Genomic DNA, 19,393 nt, shown 5'->3' on the forward strand with positions numbered 1-19,393 from the left:
ATCATTGTTTGGATTACTGCTGGCTCTTTATCAACTTCTATAATAACAAATTTGGAAGTAATCAAGCAGATATTCTGCTCCCTTTGGAAAAGGATATTAATGAGCTACACAATAAGTGTACCAAACCTTGCAATATTATTTGGCTTGGGGATTTCAATATTCACCCATGTGATAAGATAAATGTGTTAGCTTGTGGAATACAGGATGATGATGGGGAGAGCGTTTTTCTCTTTTGTCACACAGAGTATGGGAATACCTTGAACAGATTATTAATAATAAATCTTGTATTTTTAATAACTCTGAAAATTTAACTGGTCAGTTAGAACCTACTTTTTAAAATCATTTTCCTATTTCTACTCTTGACTATGTGTTGGTCTCTGGCTCTATAAAAGGCCTTTTTTTCTCGTTTTGAGATTGTGTTCTACCCATTTAGTGATCACGCTGCAATAACCTTTTCCGTGCAATCCGTAAAGAAAGCCGATTGTGCTTTTAAAATCCCTACAAACCCCGTAACTGCAAGAGAAAATGGGATTGTCCTAAAATGGGAAAAAAATAGACACTGTGTGTTTTTTGACCAACCTAGTGTCCAACTGCCTTGCGGAGATCATGCTTTGCTTGGATTCAGTTTTGTACGAGAGAATTATTTTGGATTTTGAGTTAATTCTATCTGATGTTAAAAATAGTTTGACTCGTGTTATTCGTAATGGCCGACATAAAAAATATAGTTGGTTTGATGACGATTGTGATAAAACTCTGAAAAGTTTACATGTAGCTTTGAAGTCCAAATCCCGAAACACACTATTAGTTAAACGTCTACGTACAGCCTATATAAAAGCAAGAATTACCAGGCTTAAAGCCTTAAAAGAAGAATGGTGGGAAAACCTGCAGAAGGCAGCAAAACTAAAAAGCTCAAAAGCATTTTGGTCTTTAATCACTGCTCCGTTCTTAAAAGATGAACAGGCTATGAACACAAATTCCAATGTATACCAGGAAGAATGGTTTGAACCACTTTGAAGGGTGTTTTTCGGAGCAGTGATATGGCAACTCTACAATCTGATCCCCAATCTATTGAAAGTAATGAGACTCCTGCTAGTTTTACACTTGCTGAAGCGAAGCACGCCCTAAACCAATGTAAACAAGCAAAAGCACCAGGACCAGATGGAGTCCCTATTGACCTGTTTTTAGATAATCGAGACCTGTGGGCCCCACTCCTTACAAATGTTTTTAATAAAATTGCCCAAACATGTGCACCACCATCGTGGAAGACAACTGTTATTGCCCCAATATATAACAAGCATTTACAATGCAATGGTCTCGGCATTATTAAAGGTAGAGCTATTGGCATTGCTCATGACTTTTTTTTTTTTAAATCATAAATAAATGGCATTGTCATTTACATTGCCAATAGCTTAATCATTAAATAAATGGCATTGTCATTTACAATGCCAATTGCTTAATTGCTCGCAAATGTATGACCTATTGCATTACACACACCCAGAGCCACACACACACCCAGAGCCACACACACACACACAGAGCCACACACATACACAAGAGAGCAAGCACAGCCAGGGGGCAGGAGAGCAAGCACAGCCAGGGGGCAGGAGAGCAAGCACAGCGAGGGGGCAGAAGAACCTGGGGGCAGGGGAGCAAGCACAGCCAGGAGGGCAGGAGAACCACCAGAGGGCAGGGGAGCAATACACACCCAGAGCCACATACACACACACAGGAGAGCAAGCACAGCGAGGGGGCCAGGAGAGCAAGCACAGCGAGGGGGCAGGAGAGCAAGCACAGCGAGGGGGCAGAAGAACCTGGGGGCAGGGGAGCAAGCACAGCCAGGGGGGCAGGGGAGCAAGCACAGCTAGGGGTCAGGAGAACAAGCACAGCTAGGGGGCACGAGAACTAGGGGGCAGGGGAGCAACACACACCCATAGCCACATATACACCCAGAGCCACACACACACACAGGAGAGCAAGCACAGCGAGGGGGCAGGAGAACAAGCACAGCCAGGGGGCAGGAGAACAAGCACAGCCAGGGGGCAGGGGAGCAAGCACAGCCAGGGGGCAGGGGAGCAAGCACAACCAGGGGGCTGCGAGTGCACTGCAGATATAAGGTGACCTGGAGGCCGAGTATTCTCAACACCTAGAAGAGGTCAAACAAGTATGGGACAGAGGTCATATTTCCACCGTCAACAGGTCAAAGGACATTACGGAAAGAACCAGCATAAGCAATACTTTTACGGCAACATGACCCTTAATTCTATGAGCTGAGAAACAAATCTTATTAAAATAAAAAAACAATGTGCACAATCACAGAACACTTCGCAGAGCATATGAAAACACAATTTTTATAATTAAAAAAAACACTGCTTCCGTAACTTGCACATCTCCCCTACCTATGTAAAACTGCCCCGATTCCCCCTGCACTATATGCACATAACGCCACTAAAACAATCCTACACAAGTGACAGACATGACTACTTTCCGGATAGTGGAGGGGGTTAGCAGGGAGGCCGGGCGCGTACACTAGTCGTTTTCCTGTCGGGAAGGCGCAGGTGACTAAGACGTGGAAACCAGCACAGGAAAGGCAATATGACAGTTATAACTTATAATTTGCCGCTACGTTCGGGAAACGGCCCCAAGTGCAAATAGGGTCTGGGCAAGGCCTACGCGGAAATTAATGACAGTTGTAGTTCATGAAGACGATAAGGGCACAGAACATAAGTATAATTTTCTTCCACCCTAACCTTCCTACTTAATTCTCACGGGCACATGCCGCAGTAGGATCGCCCTTCAGCAACGGGGCCAGGCCTCTCAGGGCCCCGGCAAAGCAGCAACTTACAGACCCCAACATGGCGACAGCAGAGAGAGGAGAGAGTGGCGAGGGCACTGCAGGAGGAAAGAGAGGGCACACTGGCGAATTGCAGAAAACTCAAAACAAGAGTCTGAAATATAGAATCTAGATGGCGGTCAATCTTCAGTATCCAATAACTCATCTGACCTCCATGGAAAGGTAAATGTACCATTGAAGTTTGCAAAAAAATTCAAGCAGCTTTACGCTCCATCAATATGAAGTGCGAAAGGCAGCTGTCTGTGCTTTCTTCAAAACGGTTAGGGTCTCCAACCTTTAGTGTAATAAGAGCACCTTATGTTAAATATCATTGTGAACTACTATTATTTGTTTTGTAATAGTGACCACATCATACAAGATTACCCTTGTGACCATGTCCAAGATTACCAGCAGTGATCTCCTCAGTGCATCAGGAGGGTTACCAGCAGCAATTTAAATAAAAAGGCTTTGTCAGTTTGGAATGCCTATAAGTTAGTAATACATGCAAGCCACAGCTGCAGTGCCCCTGGCACAAAAGTAATCATTATTACTGAGTTTTCGCTCTTGATTCATCACTCTTTAACCGCATCGCTGCTGCGGTCATTTTTGCGCTGCGCGGCTTTTTTACAAAAGCCGCATTACATGACGAGCTCAGCTCGTCACTCGCACACGCCCCCGTGGCTGATGACGAGCTGAGCTCGTCATCAGCATCGAAGGGGTTAACTAAGCGAAAAAGTTCCAATTTAAAAGGTTGGGATGAACGCAGGCGAGCTACTGATAGGTAGCTGGAGAGCTACCAGTAGCCATCAAGCTACTCGGAGAAGCCTGAGCAACTAAGGAGTGTAAAGTGTGTTTTTAATTATGGTGATACCAGCATTTTAGCACCAAGAAATATCACTTATGAAACATCGAAACAAGATACCAGAGAATAATCATAAACACTTAAAGGGCAGTATAATGCTGTGGCCTTACCCAAAGGCATCTCAACACAGCCATCCACGTGGTCATGCTCACACTGTAAACAATGGAAGTATCACAAAGCCTATGTAATGCTGCCATTTTACTATAACACAGGTAAACACTTACAAAACAGTGGCAACAGCTTTGTAAACACTTAAAAGCCACAAGAAAAAGATTTACACTTTAGTACTCGATAACCTACCCTGCGGCATGAGGGGATGGCAGCAAAATGCTGCTAAAGGCCAAGAACAGAGTCCACAGAGCAAGACTAGACTGCAGGATCAAGTCAGTGTCCTGTGGCACCAAGGGCGTGTACTGCACGGACAGATCACTGGATACAGAGGAAGGTTTTGGCAAGCAGGCTCAGGAAAACTGAAAACAGTATGTGGGCAACAGGCACCCCCTGCAGACGGATCTGCTAGGCTTGTGTCCAACAAGCTGTAAGGGCAGGATGAGTGGACGCTATTTTAAAATACATTGACATTCAAAGTTAAATGCCTTCGGTTCATTTATGTAGTACTGGTAACTTGTGGACGATTTTAAAACATAAGAACAGTTATTGAAACAAGACTCGATTTCTCAAAGTATCTGCAGATCTATATTTGCAAGTTTACCACATTGCAGGAACACAAATTTGGAATTCAAAAAAGGGCCTAAGAGTGCTCCTGGAATAGGTGAATGAATTCTTGTGTGTACACAAAGGGATTCAGCATGTTCTTCAGTACCTACCACACAAGCGTACATGTAAAAATGCCTTTCCAGAACTCCTAGGCTTGTGATCTTCGCTGGAAAACATTGCTTTTCATTTTTTAAGAAAAAAGCAACTCCTCTTCTACTCCTCCGCTAATTCTGGGAGTGTTGCATACGTGTTCCCATCTTTGAAAATTATTAACTCCTGCTCTTCGTAATCGCAAAACATTTCAGGGAATCCTTTCCTAATCACACTTCCCAAAACCTTGGGCATAAATTATTATACCTGAGGAGGAGGGTAAGAGGAGACAAGGAGCTGGATGTGTCCAATAGCTCGTCGACATACTACCACGAGGGAAGACCACAAACCGCGGCTGGTCAGCAAGCTCACTGGATAAGGTAATACCTATAGCTCCCAAAGGGTGGGTAGATATACAACTTCACTCCCCCACCTCCCCCCCAGTAGCGAGTTCATTTCAAATATACATCCTAGGACAAGGAATACTGGACCAGAGATAATGAAGAGCACAATAAGTAACCAGGGAAACACCAGCCATTACATAAAATGTGGGTAGTGCCTCGAAGGCCGCTATACGAAGTATTTCCAGTGAAACAACAAATATCCAAACGGCCGATTCAAAATCCACTAGTTCAAAATGTCTAATGGACCCATTTGGCGAAACCCTTATCACGACACAAATGTGCTAGGCATCGGCAGACAACCGTACGTTCAAAAATCGCCTTAGCAACAAACTATTTATTAGCACATTGAGCATCTTTGACAAACCATTGTGCCGCCAAAGATGCTATAACAACCTATGCTCCGCCTTTCCACAGAGGGGCGGAGTCGCAGAGACTCGCCATTTTCCAGCGCGCGTAGGACCGACAATTACCTCAGCCAGGCCTACCATCCCTCCCGCCCCACCCCCAGCCCTTAACTCTTCCTCACCTGGTCCCGTCCTCTGCGTTGCGCACGAAGAGCGAGGTGTTGGGGGAGGGGGGGGGGAGCGGATTTAGCGGGACATATCTTCGGCTCCCGATGGGCTGTGGCTGCAGAGATCCTATATCTGGGCTCTCAAAGGCCTAAAGCTTGCAGCCGCTCGGCTCGAGCTTCAGTAGCACCAACCGGATTCAAACCGCGGGCACCTCGCCTCTAACAGCAGCAGATGAGCGCAGATCGTGAACGCGGCAGTTCGGGCATTGACGCTGCGTGGCGCGCTGACGTAGACGCTGCTACAGCCCAATAGTCAGGCTAACGGGAGCTAAAAACAGACGATAGACTTGTGCTAATAGAGACTGCAAGGAGTATGTTGGAGAGACTCACCTTACTTCACGTGACCTACAACCGTTACACACCCCCAGACGACTTTGGGATTTTTTAATTTTTTAATTTTATTATTGAATGCGATTTAATATAGCGCAAACTTTACTGGAAGGTGTCAGAGCGCTTAATAAAAGGACCAGTTACATTAGATAAGGACTTCGGAGTAGGTGAGTTACATAAAAGATACAAATAGAACAAGAAAAAAAATGGCGGCCGCAAACATCCGAACATTTCGGATTCGGGGGAGTGTTTTGGCGTTCTGAGTGACGGGTGACGTCACAGTCGAAAGAACGCAAAAAAACATGCCCCGAATCCGAAAGAGACGGGGCTTTATTGGAGTGATGCCTGTCTCCTCCAATGGCTGGCCTCCGTGTAGGAAGCCAGCCAATGGAGGAGAGAGGAGAAGAGAGGTGGGTTCAAGCCCCCATACTCCAAATCATTAAATCTCCTCCCGTAGACTGCGCAAGCGCAGCCTTCGGTCCTCAACCTAAAAAAGGGGACAGGTCAATTGCGAACAACTATAGATCAATCTCTCTGATTGATTCTACTGCAAAGTTGATGGGCTGTTTGATTTTAATTAGATTAGAGGATTGGGCCCTGGAAAAAAATATTATTATTCCTTGCCAGTTAGGCTTTAGAAAAGGGAAAGGCACTGTGGATCAGTGTCTAAACTTGAGCCTAATGATAGCGAAATACACTGCTGCAAAAAAAGGTCATCTCCACCTCGCCTTCATGGATCTGTCCGCAGCCTTTGACTGCGTGGAACTGCCTAGGCTGTGGCAGATCATGGAGGCCGTGGGAATCGACCTGAACATCATTATTATTATTCGTTACCTGTGTTCAGGTGCCACAGTATGTGTTCGCTATGGACCGGACGGCGAGTGTACTAGATCCTTAAAAATTGCAAGAGTCGTAAGGCCTCGTTCTGGAGTATACCAAATCCATGAATAACCTAGATATGAAGGAAATTTATTCTAAATCTTTTATTTCAGTGGCAGGTACTAAACAGCGTAGTTATTCACAAATCATTACTGAAGGGGCAAACTGGGAGCGGTTGACTCTTTTAATTATTTAGGGATTACGTTTGATACCCAAACTAATTGGCAGAAGATGATTGCTAACAGAGGGTCCGGTATGGAGAAGAAAATTGGGGCACTAACAAAATTCATTTAAAAAACTGGCCTAAAACCTATAGATAAAAACAGTGTATCAAGCCAAGACTGTGTCTGCTGCCACCTATGGGGCAGCTCTTTGGGGAACAAGGGATTGTGCAAAACTGCAGATAATTGAAGATACTGTCTTAAGAATGGTTTTATCTTTACCAAACTCTTGTGCCAACTTTAAGTGCCACATGGAACTAAGAGCACCTTGCATTACTGACACCATTGCAATAGCGCAGATTCTTACGTGGCATTCAGTTTGGTGTAAAGAGACCCTTGCCTTAACATGAGATGTCATAAAGGATGTTGTGAAATTAGATGGGGTGGGTGGCATCACTTGGTTAACCTATGTTGAATCCACATTGAAAGCGGTTGGGCTACATCGCCTTTTTTTGGACCCTACTACTTGTTGTTCAATCTCAAAAAATGACCTAAAAATGCAATTGCTTTCTATTCGGCAAATAAAAAGGGAGGCTAAAAATATTAATCTGCCGACAGTAAAGACATACCTGACTTCTCCTAGCATAATGCAAAAGGATACAAATACCATATATTTAACCTTTGCCACTAATCTACAGCATAGGTACATTCTGGTGAGATTTTGTCTGAATTATATATCTTTAATGCTGGTCTTTCCCTGTAATGTTTAGGTCGCTTCTGACCTCCCATTTTGTCCATGTGATCAGCAATCTACTCAGAATGACATACACTTTTTGTTTATCTGTAAAGTTTATTGTGATGAAAGGAAGCCATTTATTATCCCCATTATGCGTAAAATGAAGTTCAGACGGTGTCATGTAGCCCTTTATTACCTCCAATCATTACCTGACCCTTTTGTTTGTTGTTCTCTGGCGTCCTTTTTGCTATCTGCATTAAAAAAGAAACTTCCATTTGCTGAAATTATATACCGAACAATTAACTGATTTTATTGTACTGTGTAAATAATTATGAATTTGTATTTTTATGTTACCATTTTTATATATTTGAACCACACTGTAATGTTGTGAAACAATGCAAATGTTTCTTTTTACTGTAGTATACTTTTTATGCCTACATTGTGTTGGCGAAACAAAGTTATTCTGACTGACTGGCTCTATGCCACACCAACCAGTGGTTGAGCTCAGTTGTAAATTACTGAAAGGACTTAACAAGGATAGTGCCATTATTATTTGTGGTGGACTGTCATCCACCTTAACTAATAATCTACTTTCTCACATTGAGAATATGTGGTGACTGCATAATACTTTTATTTGATTAATCAATTATCAATATTGCCTAGACAATTAGATGTCATATCAGCGCGGCGCAGATTCGTGCGCTGTGCTGAACGTTCTAATGAGCCAACAGACTCATGACGGAACGGTTCCGTCATGAGCACAGGCCAACCGACGCTCATGACGGAACCGTTCCGTCATGAGCATTGAAGGGGTTAAGCATCCGCCAATTTTGTTTTTGTGTTGAGCATTTCTCGATTACAATCATAAGAATGGTGTGTGCTGGTAGCTTCTGTTATAAAAACCTTCAGGTAAAAATGCAAATTGATGTCTGTAACTTTGGCCCACCATGTTGATATCATTTTGTGAGCTCTGTGTAGCTACACTGTCTATAGGGTTATTAATAGGCAGTAAATAGAAGGCGTTTTGCGTCCATTTGTCTGCCAGTAACCCGGTGGCTGCTCTGGGTTCTATTTTTATTCGCATGCATTTTCTTCCTCAGCATTGTGAGTCTGATTGCCGGGATCTGCACAGCAATCACCAGCCCTAATATGCGACTCCTGCTGTGTACCCAGGTCGCAGTGAAGTGGCTGCTCGCCGCATTTCTTGTAGGAGAAAGTGGAGGGACAGAAATGATTAAGGCTTCAAAACACATAAAAGCTGCTGTCCCAGTTGACCGATAGTTTCCAGGGATCAAAGGCAGGAACCTTTATGCTCACAGATTTTCCTGGAAATAAAAATAAAAGCTGTCCATGTTATTATCTGTTATTGAATCTTTTATAGATTGAGATGCTAATTAAATGTTCGCTGACGTCAATCTGGGAGCCGTCTGGTAAAAGAAACTGCATCTTGCTATGGCTTTAAAAAGGAAGCTCGGCAGAGAGGTTCTTTTCTAGAGTCAGTTGATCTTGCCATTACTCATCCTCTCCTTCCCCTCAGTGATACCTCCCTCTAGCACTGCCCTTCCTCACATTGTTAATGCATGTGCTAGGGCATGGCACCCCCCCTTGAGCTCTGATATGTAGCTGCTCTTTTTGGAATGTTATGTTTTCCTATCTGCAGAATTTAAACCTTCAGGCCTTCCTCTGCCAGGCTGAGTGTTCCCATAGGGGCCAGAGATATATATCCAAAGAAGACCTTTACAAAAACCATGTGTCTCTATCGCTATCCAAATCATGACACTGAGAACTTGGACATATGCATATCGTTATCTTACACAGCAAGGAAAGAGAGGTCCTTAAGGGTAATGCACTTTGGAATGTCCAGGAAAAAGCAAAACAAATGTTTTTAAGTGTGTACCCCCTTTGAAAAAACTAGCTCCCAAATCCGAGCACAGGAAAGGCAAGTCATCCGTGCAGATTAGCCCATTTCTCCCCTATCTTTTCCTGGAGTGCTCCTCTCACTGCAGAGAACCTTCTCTCACTTGGTCCAACATCAACAGGCTACCGATACATCATTGACTTGAGTGTTATGGACCGCCAATCCCTGTACTTCTGAGATCTGACACTTTTTTTTTTGGTAAACTTTTTATTAAGAAAATTCCAGGGCATAATATAATCATGTGACCCATAAATTTGTTACTATTCATTGATGTAAATTTCAGGCATCACTGCATACAGTATCAATACTTGTTGTGACATAAATGTTCCTGTTAACATTCTGAGTACCTCCTTCCTCCCTTCCCACCCCTCACTCTGATATATCGTCCATCTCCGGCGTGGGTAGATCACAGATATAGCCTCTGAATTTGTTCCACGCTCCCCATACTTTCTCCCATTTCCAGGGGCATCCCTGGTGGACATACGCCACCTTTTCTGGCTCGTCCATATCCTTGCTCCAGTCTCGGAGTGTCGGTGACTCCCCTGATAAGCACTATCTGGCAACATTGCGCTTAGCAAACATCATCCCCAATGTCACCCAGTCCTGAGCTGGATAGGTAAGATCATTCGGCTCCCATATATTTAATAGACATCGCTTTGGCTCCGGTACCAGTGACACCTCTACAGTTTGCGACATTGTTCTCATTAACTGGACCCACTGAATTGCAACCTGTGGGCATTGCCATATGGTATGATAAAAGGTGCCCTCCTCCCCGCACTCTGACAAAACTGGTGTGAGGCCATCCCTGATTTATGGAGGGTAAACCTGGTGAAGTATGTGCGATGAAGTATCTTTAGTTGTATTAATCTTAGCCGTGAAGGTATGGCTACTTCACGTGGGGACGACAGTGCCGTCTGCCAGTCCGCATAGTCCAGATCACCCAATTCTATGGACTATTTGCGCCTAAGTGCCAACATCGGGTCAGGAAAATTGTTAGTTAGTTTACGGTCGGTGAGGGATGTGGCCTTTTTATGCATATATTTAGTTAACAACCTATCCTTCAAGGGGGTGGCTTCCGGTATGCTGGTGCCGGGTGTGAGGGGGTGGCTTCCGGTATGCTGGTTCCGGGTGTGAGAACCGCTTGTACTGCGTGCCTAATTTGCATGCAGCTAAACGTCTGAGGGTGCTAGCTCATATTGGACCTTCAGGTATTCGAACAGGACCATCTCACCCTTTTTCCATAGATTCCCCACCGTGGAAATACTGATCATGTCCCATGCATGGAATCCCTTACTGTTTCCAAGCCGCCCCAGCTGCTGTGTGGTCCAAAGCGGTGTCATCTGGGTGATCACTCCCCTGCATTTTAGTCTGATATGTGCCGCAAATCATATGTGTACTGTGTGTGCTGTCGGACCAATTAGGGAGGTAGATCTACTTTTGTGCTGACATGATCCCTGCGTCTCCCAACCCATGCCTATCTGCCTGAAACGCTGGATCTGTCTGTGGTGCATGTATCCATTGAATAATTACTTTTAATTGGGCTGCCCAATAGTATAGTTGTATATTTGGGAGGGCTAATCCATCATCATACCAGCTCCCCACCAGTTTATCCTGCGCTATGCATGCTTGTTTATTCCCCCAGAGTAGACTGGAAACTGCCACCACTATTGTTTTGAAGTAGCTTGGTGGCACGGTATATGGGGTGTTTTCCAGAACATATAGGAACCGAGGGAGCATTTAAAAAAGTTCTGCCTTTCCCAGCAGTGTCAGTGACAGATTGAGCCAATGCGACGTGTCTTGTCTGAACCACTCCAGCGGGGGCATCAGGTTTCTCTGAGTAAATTCCTCAAGCTTGGGTGTCACATAAATGCCTAGATATTTAAAGGCACCGTCCGTGATCTTCAGCGGACAGTCCTCGAGGAGCAATGGGGGTGGGCCATGCAAAACAAATCGAATCGATTTTGACCAATTAATGGTGTCAATGTTTAGGAGCACCAAAATAGATCGTCTAGGGGATGTCCAGTATAATAGCACATCATCCACATATAGGTAGATGTGGTCTTCCCAGGTCATTGTCCATTTAAACCCCAAATCATTGGCTCCCATCTGATCCACGCCGCTAACGGCTCCAGTACAAGTGCAAATAACAATGGGGACAGTGGATATCCCTGGCGCGTTCCACGTGAAAGTGGAAAGTCCCTTGATATATGGCCATTAACTACTACATGTGCTAGGGGATGTGAGTACAACAAGGGTACCCATGCACAGAATTTTGGGCCAAAGGCTAAATGCCTGAGGACCGCAAACAGGTAAGGCCATTCTACCATGTTGAACGCCATTCGTACATCTAGGGAGAGGATAACTGCGGGCTCCTGGATGTACGGCATGAGTGCCAGTACTGCATGCAACCATCTGAGGTTAAGTGCTGTATTTCTGTTAGGCATAAACCCGGACTAATCCGGGTGAATTAGGGTCACAAGATGTGGGGTCAGGCGTGTCGCAAGAAGCCTAGCCAGGATCTTAGCTTTGATCAGTGATATGGGACGATACGAGGAGCAGTCCTCGGGGGGGCTTACCAGGTTTAGGGATTGTTACTATGGTGGCCATGCGTTGATCTCGCGGTAATTCCCCTGCCTCTAAACTTTCAAGAAACATTCTCAGAAGATGCGGGGCACTTAGGTCAGAAGTCTTTTTATAGAGCCTTTCCGGATTGTAGGGAACTGATGGCTATCTGCAGTTCGTCGACCGTGAGGCCAGCTTCCAACATGAGGGCTGCCTCTGTCGATAGTTTTGGCATTTTTATATTTTTGATATAGGTCTGGGCCCCCTCCGTCAAGAAGCGGGAGCATGATGCATACACTTGTTCAATGTGCCCGGCCAATGTATTCACTATTTGTTGCACTCCCACCTGGTGGTCTCTGCGCCGAACGTCATGTTCTCCCATACGGCCTGTCTGTGTGGCTGTGCGCCTACCCTCCAGTCACTCCTGCACATCTTCTGGCGTCGTGAAAAACCACGTCTTCCCTTCGGCTTCAACCCGCAACTTGGCTGGAAACAGCATGGAGTACTTAATTCCTTGGTCTCTGAGAATCTTTTTAACATCAAGAAATCCTCAGCGCTGTTTCGTAACTGCTGCAGTGTAATCCGGGAAAATTATGATGGGGCATTGTCTATTCGTATTTGAGGAGTTTTGCGAGCGGCATGTAGTATCGCACCCCTGTCTCTAAAATTAAAAATAAGAGCCAGAATTGTCCGTGGAGGGGCCCCTGGCTTTGGCCTCCCTCCAGGGACCTGATGCGCCCATTCGACAGAGAAGAAATTGGACAAACCTCGCGGCTGTAGGTGGGTTGTAATCAAGTCCTCCACAAAGAGATCAAGGGCTGGGCCACCTGCCCGCTCTGGTAACCCAATAAGGCGGATGATGTTCTGCTGTGACCGACCCTCCTGATCCTCCAACTTTGCAGCCAGAAGATTGTTATCCGCCACGAGCTGTTGCACCCGCTTCTTGAGGGTGGATGTGTCCGACGTTAGGGCGGCCGTTGTGGTCTCAACCTCCGACACCTTGGTTGACATCTTAATAAAGTCAGCACGGATCAAAGCGAGATCCACTGCAAGAGTCCCAATTAGTGAGTCCACCTTATTTAGGGTGGTCATAATGTCCTGCAAGGTCACTTCCTGGGCTTCACCTGTTCCCGTGCCATTCGTGGATGGATTATCTTTGACGGCACATCCGTCTGCGTTTTGGTATACGCATATTTGTCCAGCTTTGACTGATTAGGGCCTTTTGCGTTCCTGTTGCTCATTGTAACGGTTTGGATGCGTGGGTTCCAAATCTGGAGGGGATCAGGAATGCTAATCACGCCGCCTGCCTGAGAGCAGCCTTTGCTCACGCGGCCTGTTAGTTTTCACACCCCCTTCACCCCCTAGCGTTCACCATGTCTGTCATGGGTCACTGTAGATCCACTGCGGTCCACCCAAATGTCCCGCCCAGACGTGTGCTGCAGTGTTGGGACAATGTTTGTCGGAGGGGCAAAATGGCATCAGCTTGCGGTTCTTCCCGCTTTCCTCCAATACGGGAAATGCACTGCACCACTGCCTTCCCGCTGTTCGAATTGAGTATAGCTCAGTGATTCAGTCAGTGTATCACTTAGCCTGGGCCCGGGTACACATGTGCACAGTGAGGGAGAGAGTTGCGATCAGTCCCGCTATCAGTCACTCACCCCGCAGCGTGTCCACCTGAGTGCAGTCCGCGGGACGGTGGGCAGTTTCCAGCCTGTGGCTCCTACCGAGTCCAAGTCCAATGTTCTCTCCACCTGATGAGTGGAAGATTCTTGCCCCGTTGATAGATGCTTTCTGCCACAGCGCTAGTTGTTTCTTGCCTTCTCTTCCTTACAGCGCGAGCGCTGCCAAGTCTGGGCCCTAGGCACGGATGCGTGCGGCGAGGAAATGGCGGCCATGAAATCAGCCACTCTCCTCCCCGCCCCGGCGGTAGCGAGGAGTGTCCCTCATCTGCAGAGCGGTGGGCAAATGTCCATTACATCACCAACCGGGGCTCCTGAGGCGACGTCGACGAAAGAGTTCCATGTCGTGCTTCGGGGGGGAGGTGTGCACTGCCAGCCGACTCTTCTCCACACCTCCATCCCGAATGCTGATCCGCCGCTGCCGGGCAATCTTCAAACTTTAGGTCCCGGCGTACTTCACCGCACCAGACCGCAGTCTGCCATATGCCGTCTGCGTCTCGGGATGCGTTTTTCCCAAACCAGGTCTCGTCGCTGGATACCTGGAGCCTCCCGCTGCCTCAGCCTTTGTTTGAGGGCAGAAAGGGTTGTGGCTAAATGTGCAGATCGACAGGGTTCAACTCAGGGAGCACAGAGCCTCTCTAAGCTGCGGCCATGTTGTAAGGCTGCTAGCCACGCCCACCGACATCTGACACTTTTGTTACTTCCATGATGTCAGCATCTACAACTTTGATGCCAGTGGCTCCTTCATTCTCAACTGCAGCACCAAAGCTCTTGATATAGATGTCTTTAAAGTTGCATCATTCATGATCTACTTTGACGGCAGGCCATCAAACACATGACTTGTACATCACCATCTAGAAAAGTTGCATCCAACAGCAGCAAATTTGTTTTCCGCAAACATATCTAATAAACATTGAAAGTGTAGAAGTAACAAAAAGCAAAAATGTTGCCACATAAAGATGCCATTCTATGTCTTCGCAAAAAAAAGGGCAATTGCAAAAATAAATTAGAATAAAAAAATAGATTGAAAACAAACCTTTCCATTCCAGCGTGGCACTGAAATGAAATACTTTTAAGATGGATATGCACACGCTAAATGCGGTCACTCAGAGTGAAGAGCGCTAAAGGCTGAAGTGGGCTCTACTACTGACTACTGGTGACCTACACAAACCAAGAGATTACACATCGTACTTGTGATGTATTTTTTATATTACATGATTTATTAATTGAATTTAGTCCTCTTTAGAAAGGTTCTTAACCTGTGGTTATCTGGGCCCCTGGGGGTCTGCAAAGCCTACTCGGAGGGGGTCTGTGACTGCTTAGAAAATGTAATAATATTAACAGATTAATAGTGTATAAAATAAGAAAGCAAAATGTAAAGTTAAACGTTTTAAAATGTTTGTAAATGTGAAGGAATTTGAAAGTGGAGGTTAAAATTAAAGTTAGTATCCTCAGGTTAAATCGTGAGAGCAGTGCAACTGCACCAAACAGGTTAAAGTGTGGACAATGAGTGAATTTACAAAAGCTTCAATCTTCCCATAAAAATAAAAAATCTGGAAGAGACTATTAGTTATAGATTCCTTACCTTAATATTACCCCCAGGCGTCAGACTGGATCCGGAATTTTTTTTTTTAGCAGTACCCCTGTGAATCAATAAATGGCGTCGGTCGACTCTGCATTCGTTGTCGGCGTTGTGATCGCCGGGATGACGTCGCAGTATCTATTTAGACTCTGCCCCTGCGCTGGAGCCAGTAATTTCGTTTTTGTTTTCTGCACCAGCCAGCGCCCATCCGGAGAGAGCAGTACCCATAAGTTATTTTTTGGCTAACACTTTTTTGGCTTTTGTTGACATCTTTTTCGTGTTGTTCGACTCCTGGTACATGTAGGGCTTTTCCATTGTCAGACCGGTTTCAAGCCGAGTGAATCTTGTCACAAGTTGCTGTCGGTCACGGACCCTCACCTAGGGTGCCTGGAGCGCGACCACGACCCGAAGTCGTGCTCCGATGGTCGGTCCATAAACCTGAAGTCTTTGCGGGAGCGGTCCCGAAAGCTTCCGAAAGCTTCTGGAGGCCCGGCAGTTGGCTGCGCGACGGTCGAGAGGGAGGTCACGGGACAGGTCCCGGAGTCACCACCATCATTCCTCCTCGAAGTCTTCGTCATCGGGTAAGTCGGGACGCAGAGAGTAGTCGTCCTTCGGCTCCGCCTGTGGGGACTACTGTGACAGCTCTGAGCTTCACTCCCTTACCGGGAGCCGAAGCATCCCCTGCCCAGCTTCGTGCATTTTACGAAGCCCTCCGCTCCATCTTTGGACAGCTTGACTCCGCTGGCGCCACGGACTGAGCTGGAGGCTCCGGCCTTGGTGACGCAGGGCCCCCAGGGATCCAGGCCTGGATCGGGATTGGTGCCGGTCAACCTCACGACCCCTCCCTCGGCACCAATTCCTCTGACGATGCCTCCGACACCGTTTGCGTCCACTGTCGGCGTCTCCCCCTCGACTTGGACTCTGAGCCGGACCAGCGACCACCGGCACCGACCGGTACTTTTGTACCACTGTTCTATCCTGGTGTTCCTTATCGCTCAGAGTTGCAGCCAGAGGAGGGTGAGGAGGACTGGGAGGGGTCTGTTGACCCTCTGGCAGACCAGCAGAGAGAGGAGTTGGGTGAGGCCAGTAGCCTCGATACCTCCCCAGACCTTGATATGCTTTCTCACCTTACCTTGGCCACGGAATAAGGAGCCTCCTACGCTGTGGTGTTGCATAGGGCAGCTGAGACCTTGGGCCTTGAGCTTCCTTTGGTGGTAGTCAGGATTAACCTCCTGACTGAGGTGGTTCAAGCCGCAGTGGCCTCTTCGGAGCCCCTGCTGCCGTTCAATGAGGCCCTCACAGACATTCTTCTGGGTACTTGGTCCACGCCCAGCACAGGGACTCCTGTGAGTAGGATGATTGCCCGACACCACCACCCAGCCCCGGGCAACCCAATTTTCTTCTCCCAACACCCTAGCCCGAGAACTTGGAGGTCCAAGACTCAACAACAAAAAAGGAGCGTTCCCTACTGCACCCCCAGATAGGGAATCCAAGAAGCTTGACCATCTTGGGAAGAAGATTTTTTCTTCTGCCAGTGTAGGACTGCGGTTGGTGGACACTCTATATCTCTTGGGTCTTTACACCCACTCAAGGGAGAGGTGTGGCGCCGCTGCCAGGGTGAGTGACTCCGGAATCTGGGGATCACGGTTCGATCCCCGGGGCCGGTGGCAGATTAGCCCAGCACCATGTGACTCTGGGCAATAGCTTGCTTAATCTTCCCGACGGACCCCAGCACCTAGAGACCCTAACGGGTGATGGTTCGCGCTTTACAAATGTGGATTATTATTATTACTACTCTGTGTGGGACACACAGTGCCTGGAGGTTGCCCGAGTCGCACTCAACCCTGCGGTTGCAGAGGGCAGAGACGCAGCAAAGTTCGCCATTCGATATGGGCTGGATACTGCAGACTCACTGGGTAGAACAATTTCAACATCAGTAGCCTTGAGGCACTACGCCTGGCTGAGGTCCACTGGCTTCTCCAGGGATGTCCAACTGAACCTTTTGGACATGCCCTTTGATGGCCGTTGCCTGATTGGCGACAAGGCGGACAATGAGCTTGAGCGCTTCAAGTACTCTAGAACTTCGACTTCATCCTTGGACCTCTGACACCTTTGCCCCATTCAGTCTGCCTTTTGCCCCTTTCGTGGCTACGGAAGGGGTTCCCCACCACGTTCCACCCAGGCCACAGGCCACCGCAAGCTACCCAGCCTCTGCGCGGCCGGGGATGTGAGAACCAGCGCCGTGGGTCTGGGGGAAAGCAGCAAGGCCAGTCCACCAGTGCCCTCTCTGCAGCAGCCTTCGAACCTTCCTAGGCTGACCTTTCAGGCCCTTCGAATTGCCAGTGGGCGGCAGGATCTGCCGTCACCTCCCTCACTGGCACAACATCAAATTGGACAGGTGGGTTTTTCAGATAGTCCGAAGGGGCTACTCCCTCTCCTTCGAGACTACCCCTCCCTTCATGCCGCTCACACTCCATCGCATGTTAGAAGGATCACTTGGCCCATCTCCGCCAGGAAGTTATGGCTCTCTTGGCCATGGGAGCTATCGAGCGAGTATCTGTCCCAGAAGTAGATCGTGGTTGTTAATCCCACTACTTCATGGTACCCAAGAAGGACAAAGGCCTGCGTCATATCTTGGATCTCAGGGATGTCAACCGCTTCCTCCGGAAGGAGAAGTTCAAAATGTTGACATTAGCTCAGGTCCTGTCTGCCCTTGACCATGGAGGCTGGATGGTAGCATTTTACTTACAGGACGCTTACTTCCACATCCCCGTCCTGCCAGCCCACAAGCATTTTCAGTTTACCATGCTCCCCTTTGGCCTTACCAACGCCACTCGGTTGTTCACGAAAGTGATGGCGTGGTCGCAGTTCATCTGCGCATATCAGGGGTTCCAGTCTTCCCCTATCTCGACAACTGGCTGTCTTCTCCATCTCCAGACAACGGCAGACCTCCTGTGCTCGCTGGGGTTCACTATCAACGTGCCAAAGTCACTCCTGATTCCCTCTCAGAAGCTCCTTTTCATCGGAGCAGTTCTGGACACAGCGCAGTTTCTGGCTTATCCTCCCGAGCAGAGAGCCTGGGATATTCGGGCTATGATACCAATGTTTCAGCCTCTCCCGGGTTTCGGTGAGAATGACCTTGGGGCTGCTAGGCCTCATGGCCGTCTGCATGTGGCTCATGCCAGGTGGCAGATGGAGCTCTGCAGTGGGACCTGAAGTTCCAGTGGGGGCAGCATCAGTGGAATCTTTCAGATTGCGTCCAGATATCGGAGGGCTCTGCACACCAATTGCAGTGGTGTCTAACGAACCAGTATTGGGTCAATGGCAGATCCCTCTCTCTTCCCTGACCAGAGTTCACAGTGGTGACAGATGCGTCACTCCTGGGATGGGGTGGCCACATGGGAGAGGCGGAGATCAGAGGCCTCTGGTCTCCGGCGGAGTCCAGGCTCCACATCAATGTCCTATGACGGAGATGAGAGCAAATGAGTGATACACTTTGAAAGTAGTCATGTGTGGGAGCTGTATGAGCACAATACATGAGCTAGAGAAACAGCTGCAGCACGACGTAATGAATCATAGATTCACTGGGGCAGATGGGAGATAAATGAGACACCCTGGATAGACTGACTCAGAGGGATTACAGACAGAGACTCTACAGCGATGGCAACAGACTTGGTAAAAATGTTAGCATGGCTTCTGCACAAGGACCTGCCCTTCTAGTCTATTCTGTCTCTGACTGGCTCTGATGGTTTACTGGGTGTTACTCAAGGGGCCATTAATGTGCCATTGTCGCTCTATCTAACTGCACTGTACAGGAAACATTCTGACATCCCTGCAGACCAAGTGGCGGATTTCCTTCATGCAATTTGGATTCCTACACTTAACTTTTAGAGCACTGCTGAGTTACAGCAGAGCCTGGTTGAAGAGGAGCTCCTAGTGCTTCTTAAGGATATGCCGGTGGGCAAAGCTTCAGGGCTGGATGGTTTTCTGCCTGAGTTCTAGCGCCGTTTTCACAGGGAAATAGTGGAGAAATTTGTGGAGGTCTTCATGGAGGCTCCCAGGATCCATGAGG

Source organism: Lissotriton vulgaris, chromosome 6, assembly GCF_964263255.1.
Source record: "Lissotriton vulgaris chromosome 6, aLisVul1.2, whole genome shotgun sequence".
NCBI lineage: Eukaryota > Metazoa > Chordata > Amphibia > Caudata > Salamandridae > Lissotriton > Lissotriton vulgaris.